The sequence below is a fragment of the Podarcis gaigeae genome (genome assembly GCF_964106915.1).
Source record: "Podarcis gaigeae genome assembly, chromosome: 9".
Classification (NCBI taxonomy): domain Eukaryota; kingdom Metazoa; phylum Chordata; class Lepidosauria; order Squamata; family Lacertidae; genus Podarcis; species Podarcis gaigeae.
The window spans coordinates 44,804,118-44,823,995 of NC_139685.1; the positions used below are offsets into that span (position 1 = coordinate 44,804,118).

Sequence of the window (19,878 nt, forward strand, 5' to 3'; positions counted from 1 at the left end):
AGAGCTGTTCGACAGTGGAATTTGCTGCCAAGGAGTGTGGTGGAGTCTCCTTCTTTGGAGGTCTTTAAGCAGAGGCTTGACAACCATATGTCAAGAGTGCTCTGATGGTGTTTCCTGCTTGGCAGGGGGTTGGACTCGATGGCCCTTGTGGTCTCTTCCAACTCTATGATTCTATGATTCTATGAATTCCTACTGTTCATTCAATTGTATGATTGCTCTCATTTTTTAAATAAAATTGTGTATTAAGGAATTACATAAAATGAAATAGTAAAGTTCACACATGAAAATTAAAGGGTTTGTAGAACCGTGACATAAATTAATTGTCTCTCTGAAAGTGATGAAATCAACTTGTCTATTAGTCCTTACACTTCATTTTTGTCCATGTGTGAATGAAACAATTGCATAGCCCATCCTCATAGCTCACATGGTAGAGCATGAGACTCTTATTCCCAGAGTCGTGGGTTCAAGCCCCACATTGGAGGAGGGGATCCTGCATTGCAGGGGGTTGGACTAGATGACCCTCGTGGTCCCTTCCAACTCTACAATTCTTTGAGTCTATGTTTCTATGATATATATCCAGAACTGAGGAGCTGGATGGTGGGGGAAGAGGAGGTTATAGGGGCAGTTACCTTCGGGTTTCCAATGACTCCAATAGGAGGATGAGATCCAGTTCCTTAATTCTTGTGGGTTTAACATACTCAGAGTAGAACCACTGAAATTAAGAAATTTAATTCCATTGATTTAATTTAGTCTATGCTAAGAGTATGACATAGCTGAACGCCTCCCAGAATGTTTTACTTAACACCACCTGTTTCGTTGGTGCAATTTTGCACCTTTACAGAGGGTGGGAACGAACACTGAGCTGTCATAGGGTCCCACTTGCCATATCCCCACCTTGGCCATTTTGTGCCCAGTGAACTGTTGGCTTCATCACAGAGGCAAGGCTATTGCTGCACTGGCACATAGGAGCAATGCTATCATTTTTTGACCTTAGGAGCAATCATATCTCGCTCAGCAGACTTAACTCAAGGATAGGATCACTCTGTAACTCTTCTACTGTATATCTGTGGGAGATTAATGTCTACCAGCCTCATTAAAGTAGGCATCAAAGTGACATTGAGACTCAAATCAGAGCGGACTTTTTCTTGTTATGCGAGACAAGATATAATGTAGCCTTAAAAAAAAAAAAAGAAATGTTTTGCACACTTTTACATCCAAGGAAAAATTATGCATTATTGCTATCATTATAATTAATTAGTAAGAGTTCAGCTGTGATCTGAATGCACTTCTGTTAGCCTAGTTGGGATTATTTATTGAGGAGGTTTTGCTATGCTGCATGTCAAGTTCTTTTCACGGTAGTCAAGTCACATAAAAATTGTTCTGAGCAGAGAAATTGTCCTGTTAAGCCTTGCAGAATCATGCCCACGACATGCATCGAATATATATGTGTGTGTTTGTTATTCAGCATTTAATTAGTTCAATGCAAGTGACTGTATTTACTTTTCTTCTACATAATTGAGTGAAGATTTTCTAAGTTCTTGGTCATGAACAGAATGCAAAATGCAGTGTTTCTGAAGAATGTGTTTTGTTAGAAAAAGAAAGAGCCACCTGCCAGTGGATTTTTTTTATAATTAGCTCTGAAGAAAAGTATCTGCTTAGTGTACAGTGGTACCTCGGGTTAAGAACTTAATTCGTTCTGGAGGTCCGTTCTTAACCTGAAACTGTTCTTAACCTGAGGTACCACTTTAGTTAATGGGGCCTCCTGCTGCCACCATGCTGCCACTGCGCGATTTCTGTTCTCATCCTGAAGCAAAGTTCTTAACCCGAGGTACTATTTCTGGGTTAGCGGAGTCTGTAACCTGAAGCGTCTGTAACCTGAAGCATCTGTAACCCGAGGTACCACTGTAGACTAATAAGGCAGTGATATTTGAGGTAAAACGCACAACTTGTTAAAGATGGATGGCGAGTGGCAATAACCTACTTACAAGTGTGCAATCTTGCAAAGGATGAGACACAAAAGCATCAGATGTGCTAGTTGCTATTTTCACCAATGAAATTGGGAGATGCTAAATGTTGTCAGTCTCTTCTCTCCATTTTCCAATTCCTTTATCTATTTATTTAATTTTTGTTGAATTCGTTTAATTATCTGTCATCCCTCATTTACTATGCTACATTCTAAATTTATTTTTTAAATCAGAATTCAATACATTTCCAGTATTTATAAGTACATTCAGGACATGGGATTACTTTTGAAAATTAAATGCAACATATGGATTGTAAATGAGCATGGAGCCCGAGAACTCCAAAACTGAGTTATGCTACCACCAGACTCCTTATCTCTTTCACTTTCAGGGGAGGGCAGTTCTCAAGGTTAGTATTAGGAATGGAGATAAGGGAGCACCTGGGAAGCAGAAACAAGGAGAAGGTCAGAAGTCAGAGCTCTGCCCACTGAGGCTCTCATATAGGGGGACCTACAAGGACTGTGAACTCCCAGACTGTTGCTGAAGGCAAATCCCAAACTCACACGAGCTCAGAGACACCATGTTCCTTAATTCTGTGTAGCCCACCTCACCTTCCCAACCACTATCTTGATGGTCGAGCATAGGGTCATAGATCTATGGAGCAAAGGGTCATAGATCTATGGAGAGGACTCAGGTGGACAGCCATGTTGAGCTATATTATCTCCTTTAACATGAATAAATCTCTAGTTACTAGGAATGCTGTCCCTGTTAAGATAGAAAAACTGCCCACAACCCATATTTTCCAAAACCAATTTTGTTTCAACAAGCTGGATGTTTGCATTAGGTGTCCATTTTGTATTGCTTTTAAATCTACCTTTAGCTTTTCTATGATATGTTTGTACGTTGCCTTGGGACACATTTAAATGGATATATTATTAATAATGATAATAATAATAATAATAATGTGGTGTGGGTGTTTGCTCAGCTGTTTCTGTCTTGCTTTTTCCTTGAGCCTTGTGTGTTTACGCTTCTTCAGCAGTCAGGCAGTCAGCTTTTCCCCGATGCAAAGATGTCTGAAGAGATGGTTGATGATAGCATCCATGTCTGAAGCTAACTCGTGCTTAGAGATTAATTATTCAAAATGACGGATGCTTTAAACTGTTGTGATCAATAGTGTTATCATAATACACAGTAAAGGACGAGTCATTGCTGAGCTAGAATGCGGGAATTGGTTTTTAATTTGTTATCAAGGAAATTAAAATAAGCCAAAAATGAACATAAAATACATCCAGCAGAGCCAGGAGACATCAATAGCTATTGCCTTCAATTTCTCCTGCTTCATCCAGGTGATGTTTAGCTTTCTGCTCTTAATTACAATTTTTCATGTTATAAATGCAGTAGTGACCTGGGTGTGACAGCAACATAAAGAACTCCAAGCTGATCCTCGCAGAAAGGGTATTTTGATCTTATTGCCCCCAGAGAGTTCACAAGGAAACTGCTGCCTTTTCCAATGAAGATTGATAACTACTAATGAAAAGCAGAAGGGGGCACCTTTGTCATTACAGTCCCTGTAAGCAAAGCCAACTAATAGAATAGCAGTTCTGATTGTCACTGGCAGTGGTAGCCTTGGCAAAGCATGGGCAGAGGATGTCCCAAGCTATATTAATTCCTATTGGCAGCAATTTTGAAATGGTATACCTCCACTGACTACTCCCTGAAGAACAGTTCCCTGCAGACTTCAGAAATATTGCTTGCTGTCAAAACAAAGGGACAGAGGAGATGCTGTCATTATGCCTCAAGAAGCATTTCCCATTTACTTTAAGCACTTCTGCTGCTAGGAGAACCAAGCTAGCTATATATCAAAGATAATGTAGACTTGAGGAGTACGGTCTGGCTGATCAGAAGTCACATAGCTGGTGCTCCAGTTTATATGGTAAAGAAGAAGAGCTCCTGAATGTCAGTCACTGGGGAACAACAATGGAAGAGGGCTATTTCAGGCTTCCCCAGAGCTGACCCTACTATTAGACATGGTGAAGCAGCTGTCTCGGGTGGCAGATGAGGGGAGTGGCGGCAAGGTGTTGGAGGACAGAGCTCTGCTATCCTGTCACCAGGGATGTCCAAATGTCTTCTGTACACGCATTGAGGAAGGGCACCGTCTTGTCCTTCGCCTTAGGTAGCCCTGGGATTCCCATTGACATCTAGTTGGCCACTGTGGGAAACAGGATGCTAGACTTTATAGGCTTTTAGTCTGATCTGGGAAGAATCTTTTTATGTTCCTTATCTCCTCCCATCCATCCAACACACAGCATCACATGTGAGACAGACATTCCATGCAGAGTCCCAAATATGCAATGGACAGAACTGTGGGACATTCTCTACCTTTTTTTAAGGAATTGCACAAGTATAACAGATTTGTGATGGAAACTAAAAATGACCTTGGATATGGTAAAAAGCCTAAACCATTTGACTACTGTACTTCATATTGTTCTACATCACATCAATATTAATGTGTGATTTGACCAAAAAAAGTGCTCTATTAATTAGTTTTCTTCACCTTCATTCTTATAAGTGCATTTGTCATTTAGAGAACATTGTTATGCTGTGTCTCATTCACTACGTTTATGTATACCAAATCACTCAGAAATAATGTGTTTTGGGGGAGGGGAGGAAAAAGCACATGACACAGCACCAGTGAGGTTAATGGAACTCTCTGTTACAATTTCATTATCATCTGTCACTCTAAAAAAAAAAATCAAACTTTATCTCAATGTCTTTTGAGTTTTGGCATATCCCAAGGTAATCATCATTCAATGTTTTATTAATAAGACTGGCAAAGGAGGTGATGAGAATTACCCAGCCACGATAGGCAGAGCTTAACATTCCTGCCTACTATAAGACAGTTGCAAAGGGAAGAGGAGAGCTTTGATAAGTGTCTGGACCATCACATTTCAAAGAGGTACCTGAAGCCATACAGTGGTACCTCGGGTTACAAACACCTCGGGTTACAGACTCTGCTAACCTCAGGTTAAGAACTGTACCGCAGGATGAGAACAGAAATTGTGTGGCGGTGGCGCAGCAGCAGTGGGAGGCCCCATTAGCTAAAGTGGTGCTTCAGGTTAAGAACAGTTTCAGGTTAAGAATGGACCTCCATAACGAATTAAGTTCATAACCAGAGGTACCACTGTATTTGCAAGGCCACTTACACAATACCTAACAGCACTTCAGTAGATATGGCCAGCTTAATACCTTGGACAGGGAGAGGGGGGCTATTGTCCTGTGATGGTGACATCCAGATTGCACCCAAAGCTTGATTTTTAGAAAGGAAGTTGGGAAGCAAAAAACAAACAAACTTTTTACAGGCAGTCCCTTAGTTCACAACTGAAGTTTGGAAGGAGCAAATTGAGCCAAAGGCTGAAAAACATTGAAAATGATTAGGGAGGGGGAATATGTGGCCCTCCAGATGGTGTTGGACTCCGACTCCCATCATCCCCAGCCAGTGTGGCCAATGGTCAAGGATGATGGGAGGTGTAATCCAACAACATCTAGAGGGCACCAGGTTTGCCCATTGTTGCCGTCGGTAAAACAACTAAGCAGAACATGTGCCTAAAATACTTCAGTATACTTATTTTAAGAACAATTTTGATTCTACTTACAAGCTGCCCTGTACTTTGTCATTCTGAAGAGTAGATAGCAGGCTTGAACTTAACATGCTGCACTGTCAGAAAATATACTGCTTTAATCAAATCTGAGCTCTAAAGTTTCTATAGGGGAGGTCACATTTGTACCCCACATTTGTACATACATTTGTATGTATTAACAGCCCCATGTATTAACAGCCCAGTGACACAGGCTAGATTTAGAAATAGTTATTAGTTCAAAGTCACCCAGTGAACTTCATGAATGAGAGGGGATTTGAACCCAGGCCTTATCAATTCCTGACTAGTATTTAAGTCACTGTAGCAAAGTGGCTCTCCTCCAGCTGTTGTTCAACACAGTTCTAAGAACTCCTACTGTTTTGTGCTTCTTTTAAAATGTGCAACATGTTTTCTTCCCTCTAACCTATTTGCAGATGTCACTTTAAACATTATTTTCCAAGGTTTTATTTTTCCATAGAAAACAGATGTCTGCAATTATCTCTGCTTTGACCTCTGAGACTTATCAAAGTCAAATAGGCAATCATCCAATCAGATGAGCTATCATTACCAGAAGAAAAGTAATTATAATCTGAATATGTTTGAACATGATTATTATAAGTCTAAACTGTTGTACTTCTGATTGGGATTGAACTGAAGAAATTATCATTTTATAATTCAAATGATATAACTTCATTTGTTTTTGTAATTTTGAAGAGTAGAGAGCAGAATGATTTAATAATGTAATCCTTTAACTAGGAACAAAGCATGCAGTGATATCTCTAAAGCCACAGAAAGATGTCTTAATTAAAGAAAAGAGCTAAAATCAGACAAACCACAAAATGAGTGAATGGTGTTTCTGGAAACAATGGGAACACCATGTACAGAACATTACCCCCTTCTTCAGATTCTCCAGGAACAGCTGAAGCAGTGACATAGGCAAAGGTTTGGATAAACAGGAGTTCTAGTTTCATAGGTTCCATGAGTAGCAAAGATGGCCACTGTATAATCTGGTAGTCTATTCTATTCACATGCTTTTGTTAGGGCATCCGAACTAAACACCCAGTGGCATATGAAGGTCAGCCTTCGTCAACCTGGTATCATCAAGGTATTTTTTTTTTTAACTCTAGGCCAGTCTTTACCAATCTGATGCCTCCAAATGTTTTGGACTACAACTCCCATCAGCCCCAGTTGGCACACTCATGCTGCTGGGAGTTGTAGTCTAAAATATATGGCAGGCACGTGTTTGGCAAAGACTGCTCTACAGCATGTAGCTTGGGGGCTGAAGGGGGGAGGGGAATTCAGTTTAGGAGTAAGCGTCTTAGAGGCCACCAAGATCCACTTGTGTGAGATCACATTAATCACCTCGTCATCCCAGTAATGGTTGGATATGTTTCTAGAGCCTCATCATTTAGGAAGGGAATGTGGGGAGCCTTTTTCAGCTGAAGGGCTGCTGTTCGTTTTGCATAACCTGCCAGGGGCCACATGCCAGTGGTGGGTGGGGCCAGAGACAAAATGGATGAAACAGTGAATATAAATTTTACCTCTGTGCAGTGGGTTACTGTACTTTTACACATACTCCTACAGTGCTCTCTATTCTCCTTCCAAGGAAGTGAGAAGCATGATCAAAGACACATTCCAGCCAGGCAGAAAGACTGCATGAGGAAGGGCTCAGAAGGGTGCATGGCCTATGGAGGGTCCCAAGAGTCAGATAAAGAGACCTGGAGGCATTTGGCCCTTGGGTCTGGGGTATTAATGTGCATTTTCAGATGTCCCATCACTGTCACCGCCAATTCTCCTCAACTCCCTCACCAAAGCCTCTTAACATAGGTTGCAATGCAGGCAAAGTAACAGTATTTTTAGGTCTAAATGATTTCAGTGGGAGAATTAAGCATATCCTTAAATATTTTCCATTGAATTTGGTGTTGTTGAGAAGTGCCCTTTTGTATAGGTCTGAATTCTACATCAGACCATCAGCATAGTGGAACCACAATTAAGTCAACCTTATGAACCTATTATCCAGAGCTTTATTCCAGAGATCAAGCTATTGCCCATGCTCTTAATGATAGTTGTGAGCTTCAGATTTTACATACTCAAGCGTTCTCCAGGGACCATATGGAACAGATTTTGCAGCAGCATCCTTTTGACCACAGTGCTAAGAGGGCAGGGAATACAAAGGTGGCTCTACTGTCATATCCAATACAGGCTTGAGCTGACAAGGCAGAAGGAAGATGGCAGGGAAAGTAGTGAATAGCACCAGCATTTTTTCTCCACACTAAAGGCAGTGCTGTAGCCCCAACCGCCCCCCGCCTCCCGCCTGCATATCAGGGATATTCCAGCTATCCACCCTGAAGTCTCAGGTGTCATGATTATTTTTTATTTTTAAGTAAGTTTTTCTTCTTTTTTAAAAAAACTTGTGCTGATAAAAGCAAAAAGATGCAAACAGGATTCTGCCCAGTAGTCGACTAAGAAGCATTTCATCGTGCCTTCCAGAGTCCTGGGTGCAGAGACACCAGAACAACTGGCAAGCACTAAACTGTCCTTTTCATGTTTATCAAAATGTAATTGGGTATGGTTAAGATTTAGTGCAATTCAACAACTTTGAACATATTGACAGAGGCATACGGCAAGGAGCCGTATCGGTGCTCCCACGCACATAAGGACCTGTATCAGTGCCCCCCCATCACTTGCTCCCTTGACAATGAGATATATTGGTGCATCTCCCCCCCCCCCCCAAAAAAGCAGCAGAGTGGCCCAGGGAGCATGTGGATGGGCAGGCAGTCTCCTAGCCACTTCAAACCAGAATGGAGAGGTGTAGTTTTTGCGCACACACCCAGGCCTATGCCATTGGTGGGGGCCAACCTGGGCAACCCCTACATACGAATATTGGTCAGGTCATGGAACACAGACATCATTGGCTCCTGACAGAACCATCAATGGTTTTGATTGGTTCTGGTTGAGGGCTCTGTATGACCAGAAGTGAGAAAGTTCAGGCCACAGAGTTTGTGCTGTTAGCTGCCTCAGAGGGCTCCATCACTCTACATTAAGCAGTATCTCATTTATTTGTTTGTTTTAGTATTTTAAAACTGCAGACTGCCTTGGGTGCCTTGGCAGAAAGGCGGTATATAAATGCAGCAAGTAAACCAACAAAGCCATGAAAGGTCACAATTCTTAAAGTTCTGACCATTCTGCATTCATTTCACACACACCAGTCTCTTTCTGCCCTTAAGGCCCCTCCCCAGGTTTGACTAAAGGGATCCACCAAGTTATTGTGCTTACATGACAGTAGTGTGGACAATAGCATGTGCTATTGTAGCAGAAAAATTAAGAGTAATTAGAATGCAGTTGGGGAGCACTTCAGAGTAGATGAGCAGATAAGTCCTCAATTTCCTAATGCCTGCTAATTTGGCAGAGCTGCCTGCAAATTCTCAAGCCAGAAGGAAGACTTCTCACCCTCATCATCTTTGACAACTGATAGCTCACCATTAATGATTTAACATGTAGTAAATAATTTTATTTGTAGATTCAGGTAGGTAGCCGTGTTGGTCTGACGGAGTCAAAATAAATTTAAAAATTTTTTAAAAATTGTCCAGTAGCAACTTAGAGACCAGCTATTGTGTATCTGAAGAAGTGTGCATGCACACGAAAGCTTATACCCAGAACAAACTTAGTTGGTCTCTAAGGTGCTACTGGACAATTTTTGAATTTTATTTTTTTGAATTTTTGAATTTTATTTGTAGCGATGTAGCGACCACAACAACTTCTTGTTCAATGTGAAAGGTCAAAAAATGAGTCAGGTAACCTGCTTTTCAAAGCATGCTCATAAATCTCTTCCATTCCAACATATCTCATCACTTTCTGCTTAAGAAATTCAGCTTTATGATTTAATTAACCTTTAGTTATTGAAGAGAACCAGTATAGGATGCTTCATGTGGGCTGTGTGAAAAAATAAATTTAATATCACCAAGAGGTCAAGATTCAGACCACACTTTGGTCAGAAAAACAGCAATAGTGCTTCATTATTCACCTCAATTTGAAATTGCTATGGCTTCGTTTTCACTGGAATGTCTGGGCTGTGCCACTATAGACTGCAAGAAGTGGCTTGTATCATTTAAAACTCCAAACATACAAACAAACAAATCCCTCCATATAGAAAGCTAGATTCTAGGCCAGCCTTTCCCTGACATACTAATTTATTTTTATTGATTGATTGATTATTTAATTTCTATACTGCTTAATATATTTAAAATACCTAAGCAGTGTAAAAAAAAAAAGAAAAAAGGAAGCAACAACAGACAACTGTTGTATTTTTGTATGAAGGAAGTAATATGAGCCGCCTCCTGCTGTCCAGACACAAGTTTGGTACCTCAGTGAGAAACAAACTTATTTCTTGTTAGTGTAAATAATTCACTCAATTGTTTGGAGTCAATATAATTCACATCCTTGTATTTTCTGAGCTACAACAACATAAACATACTAATTCTAAGCCAGGGATTGCCAGTGTGGTGCCATCTAGGCAATGCTGAGCTCCAGTTCCCAACTGTAGAGCCGTAAGGGACCACGAGGGTCATCTAGTCCAACCCCTTGCAATGCAGGAATTTTTTTGCCCAATAAGAATCTCACGCTCTGCCAACTGAGCTATGCCATATACATTGGCTACCCTCGATCTAAGCTCTTTGGCGTGTATCACATTAAGTCACACTCTGATTAGACTCATTGAGATCTATGGGCATAAGTTGGTCATTGCTAACTTATACATACATTTCTGCAGATCTGCTCTATGACTTAATGGGATACAGCCCCATGATTCTGGTTGCATTTCCCTTATGTATTTATTCATTAAATTCATTGAACATACCTTCACATTAGCTGCTGAGTTGTGACATAATAACATTACAATCAGTATAAAACAATCCTGCTTGAATCCGGTTTCTCATAGGCATCTGGTTGGCCAGATCCTGAGAACAGGATGCTGGATTAGACGAGCCAGTGGCTGGATCCAGCAGGCTCTGCTCATGTTCATCAGTCAAATGCCACTTGTACTCTGAGTTTACTATCTGAAACTGCTTTAGTTCAAGAGCTCCAGGACCTTACAAATTTAGAGCATTACAATTATGTAATTTCAGTTTCCCTTAGCAACAAGAAGAAATTAACAATGCAAAGCAATGTAGGATCCCAGTTTGGGAAAGACCAGCTGGGAGATATGGAAACTTCCTGCAGCCATAACTGCCATGGAAGTACTTTAAGTTGACAGGAACCTTGGCAAATTAAGGGATTGTCTAGGCTAGGGTTTGATCACGTTTATCCTGTTTGGGTTTGCTTTTTCTCCAAAGGGAGTAATTTAGGTTTCTGTAATTTGGGGGCATTGCATTTCTTTTTTTGTAACATTTACATGTCTTATACTCTTCCTTTTATCTTTGCAAACTTATTATTTCATAACAATTTGTGTGATCTCAAATTATTTTAACACTCTCATGCTTATAGCTTTAACTTCCCACTATTTAAGGAGGTTTTAGAAAGACACTAGCCAACTTCTAGAGGCTGTTTGATCTGGTGTATAAAATTTAAATCTGGTTTGCTTGTGCAGTTTTCTGATTTTGTGCAAATCTGAAGAATCAAAAGGAGGAAAAAATGTATATAAGCATAGCTGCTCTGTTCGGGAGCATACCACAATTAGCGATGAGCATAGCCAGAAAACAAATGAAAGCATTGAGGAAGTAGTGGGCATGGAATAGGGAGTTGCAGAAAGTGACAAATTATTCACCCAACCCAAAACACTGAGGCAAATTTTCTGTGACTCCAACTGGAGCAATTTGGAGACTGATTGTCCACAATTTATCAGATTATTCAGGCCTGAATTTTACAGGAGATAAGCATCAAGCTTGGTGTTGTCCAGGGGTACCAACCTGAATAAAATATTGGGGGGCCTAGGAAAGCCCCGCCCAAATAGTCAGTCACATGACACAGTACATACACTATTTGAATGGCAATGCCCATCAACTTTGGGTGGGTCAGTCCCCTCAAATATTTTCTTGGGGGAGCAAAAGACCCCTCAGCCCCCTTGGAGTTGGATCCTATGGTGTTGTCTGAGGGTAACTGAGGGCAAAAACACAGTAAACTCTGATGTGGACAAGATGCAAGCTCAGTGAGTAAAACCAACCTCCCTACTTGTATGTCATCACATTGCATTCCATATTATTTTCCACATCAGGAAGGGATGGCATTGTAATGATGAAAGATATATCTCTGTGTTTTAAAGATGAACACAGTGTGAGTAGAAACTATATTTAATTCATTGGGGTGGGGTGTGGAATCAGGAATGTTTTAAGAAGCAGAATTCTGGAAAAGAAAACTGAGGCGAGTTTGACATACTTTGCAAGTAATAGGTTTTGCTTTTACTCGGAATTCCGAAGTGAGCTTTTGTAAACCTTTCAGATGCCTAGGGGGAAAGTGGGGGTCTTTTGTCCCCTGGAGACCATGATCCACTTAAAATTCACCCAACATGACTAGCTCCCGTAGCCTTGCAGTAATTGTATTTGGCCAGTAGATGGAGCAGCTGCAGCAGGTAGCAGCAAATCTGTAGGGACACTCCTAAAGCATTCAAAACAACGAAGCAGCCCAGCTCCCTTGACTCCCCCTTTGCTTGTCAGCAGCTGGACGCCTGACAGGGACTGGGGAAAAGAGCAGCATGGGAAGAAGGAAGAGGAATGGCGCTGAGCCAGCGTTCAACACAAAGAACCAGCAGCAGGTTGAGACTTTTTCCTGCACAGTGTGTTTCCTGCTGCTGACAGCTCCAACTCAAGGTGGAGAATGGGGACCCCTCTGCCTCTTTCAGGGCACAGCTTCAGGATCCTAAAACCTACAGCAGTCAGGATGGTGCCAAAAGGGTGTAAACAAATATGGGTGCATGCTTGTAAGAACAAAGAAAGGCAGAAATTCCAGGGGACCTCCTCAGTCCTTCACTTTTGAGATGGAGGACATAATTCATGCCTGGGACTAGACTTGGATCTGCTTTTTAATGCCCAGGTTCATGGCCTCAGTGGTAGAGAGCATCTGCTTTGCATGCCAAAGATCCTGGGATCAATCTCCAGCAGGGCTGGGAGAGAACCCAGTCTGGTACATTGGAGAGCCACTGCCAATCAGTGTTAGACTTCCTGTCTTCCTAAGAATGTTTTTAAATGTGTACAGAGTGCCTTCATGCAGGAGCAGACAGTGACTACAGACATCTCCCATCACTTACAGAATGAAGGAGAATAGTCTTTTGGAGGGGCTTGAACCCAGGGTTGCCATATTTCAAAAAGTAAAAACCAGGACACCCCTAGTTGATCTTTTTTTAGATAACCCCCAAATTGTTGAGCTTTTTCTTCTTCTTCCAGAAACTACTTGCCTAAGATCCAGAAGAAAGTGCCACCTTTCGGAAATCCCTCCCGAACGTCAATTCCACCTTTGAAATCCCGGTAATGTAATGCAGCCCTACTTGAACCTGACATCTCTGAAATTAAGCGCTTTCTGTCTCCACTTTAAATCTATCTATTCCCTGCCTTTTCAGAACAGACTGAGTATTCAGCAAAGTAACTTTGTGAGTTACTTTGTGGAGAAACGTGGGGAAGGGCTGTAGCTCAGTGGTGGAGAACTCTGCCTTGCATGCAGAAGGCCCCAAATTCAACCCCAGGCATCTTCAGGTAGGAGATGTCAGGAGAGTTGCTACCAGTCAGTGTAGAGAACACAGAGCTGAATGGGCCAGTAAAGGTAAAGGGACCCCTGACCATTAGGTCCAGTCGTGGCCAACTCTGGGGTTGTGGCGCTCATCTCGCTTTATTGGCCGAGGGAGCCGGCGAACAGCTTCCGGGTCATGTGGCCAGCATGACTAAGCCGCTTCTGGCGAACCAGAGCAGCACACGGAAACGCCGTTTACCTTCCCACCGGAGCAGTACCTATTTATCTACTAAGTTGGCAGGAGCAGGGATTCGAACCGCTGACCTTCTGATAGGCAAGCCCTAGGCTCTGTGGTTTAACCCACAGCGCCCGCATCCCTTGAATGGGCCAGTAGGACTGGCTTAATGTAAGTCAACTTCCCATTTTCCTATGTGCCAACATACTTAGAGTTGCCAACTATATTTCCATAACGTGTTGTTGTTTTTTAAAGGTTGTGTATGACAGAACTCGGAAACACAGCTTCATCTGCCAAACTTCATCTGGTCAACAGCACAGTGCAAGCTGCCTGCCAAACAAAAGTAATAGCAACCTCAAGTGCAGTGACACAAAGGTGCTTTGCAAAATGTTTCTAAATTGTCTATACAGTGGTACCTCAGGCTACATATGCTTCAGGTTACATACGCTTCAGGTTACAGACTCCGCTAACCCAGAAATATTACCTCGGGTTAAGAACTTTGCTTCAGGATGAGAACAGAAATCGTGCTCCGGCGGTGCGGCGGCAGCAGGAGGCCCCATTAGCTGAAGTGGTGCTTCAGGTTAAGAACAGTTTCAGGTTAAGAACGGACCTCTGGAAGGAATTAAGTACTTAACCCGAGGTACCACTGTATCGTACTGCAACCAGGAATCACTAAACAGATATCAGAAACCTGTGAGCTAAGTGCCCAGTACCTGGGAATGGGGCTGCAGCTCAGCAGGAGAGCATCCGCTTAGCGTGAAGAAAGCCTCATATTCTATCTCCAGCTTCTCAAGTTAGCACTGGGCATGTCCTCTGCCTGAAACCCTCAGGAACCATACTGCTAGTCAGTGTAGGGAATACTGAGCTCAGTGGGTTAATGAATCCTGTTCCTAACACACAGCGGAAGAATTATGTGCAGAAACTGTCACAGCACAATCCTAACCGTGCTACTCAGAAGTCAGACCTACAGTATTCAGAGAGCCTTACTTCCAGGTAAGTGGGGATGGGATTACAACCTAACATCCATTCTTAGATGATTCATTTATAGCAACACATTGCAAATACCGGTACTCTTCCAGTCTAGTTCACATGGGAAGGGAGACATTAAAAGAAGAATCAAGTTAGGCAACTTTGCTATGAGCAGAAAAAGTCACAGGCCAGAGCTGGGTGGAAGAGAACCATTAATAAATGTGAAACTGTATTAAGATTCCATCTCACATTAGACAGAACACAAATTCAGTCTTACTGCTTTTTACAATGAATTTAATATTGCATCAGAATAAATACAGTGGCTTATGAATCTCTTACAGAGTGCACTATTGCTACCAGGTACGCTTCCAAAATAAGAAAAGGGGGTGGCTTACTTTGTCTGACCTAGTTCAGTCCCCATCATCCCCATCCATTTATAATCCCTGAACTCCCAGTATCTTCAACATGGTACCTATTTTACAGTGTATAAAATTTACACCATCAAGCAAAATCCCAGTCTATATCTACAGGACTCTGAATCTCCTTTTAAATAAGACATTAGTAAGCATCACATCAGAAAACCTTCCATTAATACTGCTTCGGATCTCCTGTCTTACAGAGCCAGTGATTGAATTCTCTAACCGCGCAGGAAAAATTAAAATATGGCAGATAATATTGTCTTCTCTCAGTGATTCTGTTTTCTGCTGAGACTATCATAAGGAGTGCTGTGTTACTTTTCTCTGAAAACAACACAGAGGAAAATAACACAACACTTCATATAATGCCTAGTTGCCCAAAGTCCATTGCAGCCAAGAAACGGTTCATGACCTCAGGGCATTTTTTCTCAACAATTGTCATGGCCGTTATAGGTGTGGCATGGGAGGGGGGTATTTTATTTTTTTTGCTTCTGCTAGAGGCTGGGAAGAAATTAGGCGATTTTGTCCATGGTGAGGTTAATGGGTCCTACTGTCAAATTAGCACCAATTGTGGCCACTCATAACTCTTGCAAAACCTGCAATGTGCAGCTTGCGCCAAGTAATGGTGGAACTGGTGGCCCTGCAGATGCAGTTTGTCTACCGCTCTCATCATCCCTGTTCATTGGCCATGCAGGCTGGGGCTGATGGGAGTTGGGAGTCCAGGGCCGTGGGTTCCCTATAGCCATACTAACTCCTATTATCTATGGGTGCATGCATTTGCTGTCCCATAGGTCAATTACTAGGGCCAGAGGAAGGAAACCACAAACAGGAAAAGTTAAACACCATCCCACTGGCCCTAAAACAGAACCCCCAGCACATGGGATCAATTCTCCAATTTCCTTGCCCTAGTTAATCTTGTTAAGTGTTGCAGTGCAACACTTAACAAGCATTTCTTGTTACGATCCTGGCATGCTTGGGGGAGAAGGGGCATGCTTGGGGGAGAAATGCACCCACTCTATCAGAGGCCTGCTGTAAGAATTTCCGTGCAGAGTCAGGCTCCTAGTCCATCTCGCTCAGTCTTCTGCGCCTGCCCATAAAGAGCCAGGCAGGCAAGCCAACAAGCCGGAAGGGCATCGTCATAATATCTTCCACCTGCTGCTTATTCCCCAGTGCCTGGTAGTCCAAAGTATAATGCCACTGAACAGGAAGCTTGCAGAAACAGTGCCAACAACAAGGAGGCTGAGTGCTTATGTTGGTTACAGCAGAGTCACCCTGACTTGGCAGCAAGTGCCGCAGAAGGAGCTTGCAGTGCCTGTGCTTTAAGCAAGCCAGGCAAAGCCAGGAGACCAAAGGCAGATTCCGGAGAGGTGGCAGAACCGCCTTGTCCACTTAACACCTCTGTTGGTATAGCAAACACTGGGAGTCACTGCTCTTGTTTACTGAAATATTGAGAGGGCTTCCTGCAGCTTATCCACTGTAGCAAAGCCCGGAATGGGGAGGAGGGACGGGTGGGGGGGGTGACTTTCAGTCTCTGGGCATGAAGATTCTGTTTGGATTGCTCTCAGACAACCCTTAACAGCTGGTTATAATTATGTGCTGCAGCTTCAGAGGAAGTCGCTGGCTGTGGGGAGTGTGCAGCGCTTGGCTGCAGATCAGCTGCTCTTAAGGGTACAGCTGAGAGATGGAGACTCGGAACAGTGGCACTGAGTGGAGGGGAGGGGGGAAGCCTAATTATCTGCCACTTGAGAGCAGGACTCCCTTGTTGAGTCATTACACGTTGGTGAGAGTCCCTCAGCATACATATACCCTAAACGATGAAGGGCCGGGTTTGGCTGCCAGGAATCTGTACCATGGAGGATTGAAACTTTTAAAAAGAACAGAATCATCTGCTTCTATCTGAGAGTTTTGTTTTATTTTTCTAGCCTGTGATTTGATTTAAAGCTTTTGGAAGAAGGGAGAAAATATCCTAGTAGGGAGATGTTGTTGGAATAGTGACTTCTGGCCTTAATGTTTCAAACTGCACATCTATGAACAGCGCTCATGAAAATGTAGCTCTTTTGATTCTCACCAAAGTTCCTAAATACTTTCCTGCACTTTTTCCTTAGGTTTATCTCCCCACCGCCCACTCCCTCACTATCCCACTCTGTGTTTCACACTGAATTGTTGGAAGGTGCAATCCTATACCTTTATGCCTGGGAATAAATTCTACTGAACATAATGGGGCTTACTTCTGAGTAAATGTGTGTAGGATAGCACAATAAATCTCTGAAGCAAGATTTTAAATAGTTTGGCCCACTTGTCCAAGATCATTTTAAAACCAGGCATTATTGGTAACTCTTAAAATTCTATTGACACTCTGTTTTATATTGCAGATTGGATGGAAGATAAGAGTGTTACACACAGCTCTAGTTTCGAATGGCACAATCCTATACGTGTCTACTGAAAAGAAAGCTTTGTTGAATTCTACAGGACTTACTCCCAGGTAAGTGTGCATAGAACTTCACACTAATTGTACAAGCCTAACTATGTCTACTCAGAAAGGGGTGTACTCCTGGGTAAGTGAGGTTAAGACTGCAGCCTAAATCTCTACAAATCAGTATATCCAGTAGAAGTGATTAGTGAATCATTTATGTAGTTCCTAGGGTTGATCATGCAACATGAATTCTGTTAATAAAGAATGTAACTAAACTGTACTACAGAGACATACTGTTTCTTAAATTGCTTTCTAAAAGTTTTATTGTAATAACAATGAAATATGTTTTTGATTATGCAATAAATTAATAATGCTGTATGTTAACATTCCAGGTAACATTGAACATTTTTAAACAGTTGCTTATAAAATAAAATGTAATATACATTTTCCTGTGGAATTACATGGTATTTAATGAGTTTTATTCATGGAAGACAACAGTTGTGCTTGCACATCATTGTAAACAATAGTTATTTATTTTCTGTGAATATGCAGCTGGCACCCACTTTGCTCCTTCCCAGCTTGACCAGGAGCAACAAACCACAATACCTGGCTTAGTTACAACATACATGGAATTTGGAGCCCAGCTGTTTTCATATCATTGCCTGCTTCACTAAGTTATTTGCTTTTTAGCTATGTAGTTTGAGATGTTTTAATCACAGATTTGTAATGGGTGTATTTTACTGTGTTCTGAACTGCCAATAATAATTATGTAATTTAAGTGTTACTTGTGAATCAGGGAGATTCAGAGAAACAAAACATGATCGGTAAGCCCAGTAACAAACCTTGTTTCCACAGTGGCCTGGTTTGCATAGCCCAGCAAGTAAAAATATGGCTTCCCAGGACTGTGCAAAGGATGGACTTCTGGAGAGTAGCTTCTAGTCACTTTGCTCCTCCCCAGTCCTTTTTGCTCCCACATTGTACTGAACTAAGTCAAATTCTTGCTGTGTTATCCAAACCGAGTGCCAGTGTGGTGTAGTGGTTAAGAGCTGTAGACTCGTAATCTGGGGAACCGGGTTCGCGTCTCCGCTCCTCCACATGCAGCTGCTGGGTGCCCTTGGGCCAGTCACACTTCTCTGAAGTCTCTCAGCCCCACTCACCTCACAGAGTGTTTGTTGTGGGGGAGGAAGGGAAAGGAGAATGTTAGCCGCTTTGAGACTCGTTCAGGTAGTGATAAAGTGGGATATCAAATCCAAACTCTTCTTCTTCTTCATGGTTAAGCACTGTCCTCACTGGCCACGTGATCGTCTCATGCAGGGTAAGTCATGTTATATGCTTTATGATTTAGCATTATGAGCAAATCTGGCCATACTCTCCCTTGCAACCACTTACAAATCCAGTTATGATTGAATTTATTTAATAACCTAGTAATCTCTGTTAACAAAGTGTTCAACTTAGTTGGTCTCTAAGGTGCTACTGGAAGCATTTTTTTATTTTGTTTCAAAACGTAAGTTTACAGGAGCAAATGAGATTGCTACATGCATAACTGGGAAAAACAAAACACAGTGACTAGTGATTTCTCTTTAAAAGCTCTCCTGAGCCTGAAATAAATCTTACTTCCTCACTGGCAAAGTACAGCATAGCTAAAAGCTCAGCTGGGTACATGGCCAACCCAAGGCATTGCATGCTGCCTGTTAAGTACACAAGTTTGCAAGGAAAGCTAGCTTTTGTCCTGCTATTCTTCTTGGTGTCCTTCAACACAATTCTTTTCAGCATCTCCCAAAGCCTCACTGCTAGAGTATGTGTAGTGGTCAATAAATGTATTGTGGATGCCTCTGAAAAGGTTTACTCAACAAACAGTAGCAGAACTGTTATATTGCACCAACAATTCACATAGAGTTGTTTTGAAGTTGGTTCTAGGTGGAACAGCTGGAGGCATCTTCTAATCTTCAACACAAAAGATTAAAGCAGCTACAAGGCTATAAACAAGCAGCTGAGAGCCTTTGTTATAATGGCTAAGAGCATAAAATCAGCTGTGAGTAAGACCTATGAACCAGCCTGCGCATCCTTTACCAGCATTGAAGTAAGGTATCACCTTTGTGGAATTTCGCTAGGTTAAGTGTTGACTATCTTACAGATTCCTCTGCAAATGGAAAAGATAAGAGCTTGGCAGACTTCGGGTCACTGTTATTTCTCACATTTGCAATCCACCCTTTCCTCTCCAAAGGTCCCGTGATGGCATTACAGGAGGATTACTCCTCACAACTATCCTTTCAGGGAGATTAGATTGGCAGTATGTGACTGAGTAAAGTGCATCCTATGGGCAACATGGGGATTTGAACTCGGGTCTCACCAGTTCAAGTCCTTCACTCTCACCACCATGTTCATTGTTGGTTAGAGTAGCACAGTAGAGCCAAAATGTACTTTTTTAAAAGCAAGTTTCAGCATTTTCGGGACGCAGGTGGCGCTGTGGGTTAAAGCCTCAGCGCCTAGGACTTGCCGATCGAAAGGTCGGCGGTTCGAATCCCTGCGGCGGGGTGCGCTCCCGCTGCTCGGTCCCAGCGCCTGCCAACCTAGCAGTTCGAAAGCACCTCCGGGT

The 19,878-nt window shown here is 42.3% G+C and overlaps 1 long non-coding RNA gene across 5 annotated transcripts in view; it reads left to right on the forward strand.

Moving 5' to 3' along the window:
• LOC310852509 overlaps positions 1-17,808 on the forward strand; it is a 29,712-nt gene extending 11,904 nt beyond the window's left edge. Inside the window, exons 1-4 of one of the 5 annotated variants that reach the window (XR_014568183.1) lie at positions 12,263-12,341; positions 12,970-13,050; positions 13,740-13,859; positions 17,242-17,668. This is a non-coding gene — a long non-coding RNA (uncharacterized lncRNA). Of the gene's footprint in view, positions 1-12,262; positions 12,397-12,969; positions 13,051-13,739 lie in introns of those variants that run through there. The other 4 variants (XR_014568181.1, XR_014568184.1, XR_014568180.1 and 1 more) reach the window with 4 other exon arrangements.
• Positions 17,809-19,878: the final 2,070 nt, after the last annotated feature.